The sequence below is a fragment of the Anser cygnoides genome, chromosome 2, assembly GCF_040182565.1.
Source record: "Anser cygnoides isolate HZ-2024a breed goose chromosome 2, Taihu_goose_T2T_genome, whole genome shotgun sequence".
Taxonomy (NCBI): domain Eukaryota; kingdom Metazoa; phylum Chordata; class Aves; order Anseriformes; family Anatidae; genus Anser; species Anser cygnoides.
Window position 1 is genome coordinate 75,129,650 of NC_089874.1, and position 1,139 is coordinate 75,130,788.

Sequence of the window (1,139 nt, forward strand, 5' to 3'; positions counted from 1 at the left end):
CGTGTTAATCAGGTGAGCTTTCCGTGTCCTCTCGGTATCCCTCCCTGCTACTGCAGGGATAGATGAAAACACCACCTGTACTCCCGCTCCATTCACTAACTGTCCCAGTCCCCTAAAGTCCCGTTTGATAGCTTTCAGGCTTCTCTCATCAATATCATCACTGCCAGCCTGGACTATCAAAAGAGGGTAGTAGTCAGAGGGGCGAACCAGGTTGGGAAGCTTCCTGGCAACATCCCTGACCCTGGCCCCAGGGAAGCAGCAGACTTCCCTACGGGTAGGGTCAGGTCGACAAATAGGGCCCTCTGTTCCCCTGAGAAGGGAGTCGCCTACAATGATCACCCTTCTGTCTTTCTTGGTGGAGGCAGTCTTGAGGCGTGGAGTTGGCTTCCTCGCCCTAGGCATCCTCCTGGGTAGACTTTCTACCTCGTCCTCACCCACCGGTCTCTCAAGCTCCAGGGCCTCAAATCTGTTACGTAAGGGCACCTGGGAAGGTGGGGCCGGTGGGGGGGGTGTTGCCTGAAAGGTCGAGCAGGGACCTGTCTCCATCCCTCCTCAACTTCTAGGTCACCTCCCTCTGCCCGACAGCGACAGGGCAGGGGGTCCATCCCCATTAGGGGTGTCTCACCCCGGTACCTCTCCTTCAGGCCCTGCAGGGAGTCACTCCACCAGTCTATCTCCCGCTCACACTCCCTAATAGCCCTCAAAAAAAAAAAATTTCTACCGAAGCAGAGCCTCAAAAAATTCCACGACACTCGTGCTTGTTCCTCTCCATGGAAATCTTTAGTAAAAGGCGAAAGAGTTATACGATCTGAAGAGAAACCAGAGTATGTTTAGTAGTTTTAAATGTTCTTGATTAATATTCATTTGTTTCAGCCATACAGAGCTAAGGCTTTATGTTACATTTGTTGTTGTTCATAAACTCTCCATTAAAAATTCCCAAAGGTTCCGAATTGAATTCTAAGTGGAAATTCTATGTGGACACACTTATCATTGGAAGCCCAAGGAAACTGTGTATAGAAAGCAAAAGCACAATATGTATGTGGCTCAAATGTATAAACATGTTAGAAACTGCTTTCAAATGACATCACCTTTAGAGCTAAGGGCAGAAATAACATACAAGCAAGTTAAATGGTATTTTC

At 48.6% G+C, this 1,139-nt stretch overlaps 1 non-coding gene across 1 annotated transcript; it reads right to left on the reverse strand.

Moving 5' to 3' along the window:
- Positions 1–713: 713 nt before the first annotated feature.
- On the reverse strand, positions 714–828 carry LOC125183752 (U5 spliceosomal RNA). The gene has a single exon (XR_007166278.1). It is a non-coding gene; the product is annotated as a U5 spliceosomal RNA (small nuclear RNA).
- Positions 829–1,139: the final 311 nt, after the last annotated feature.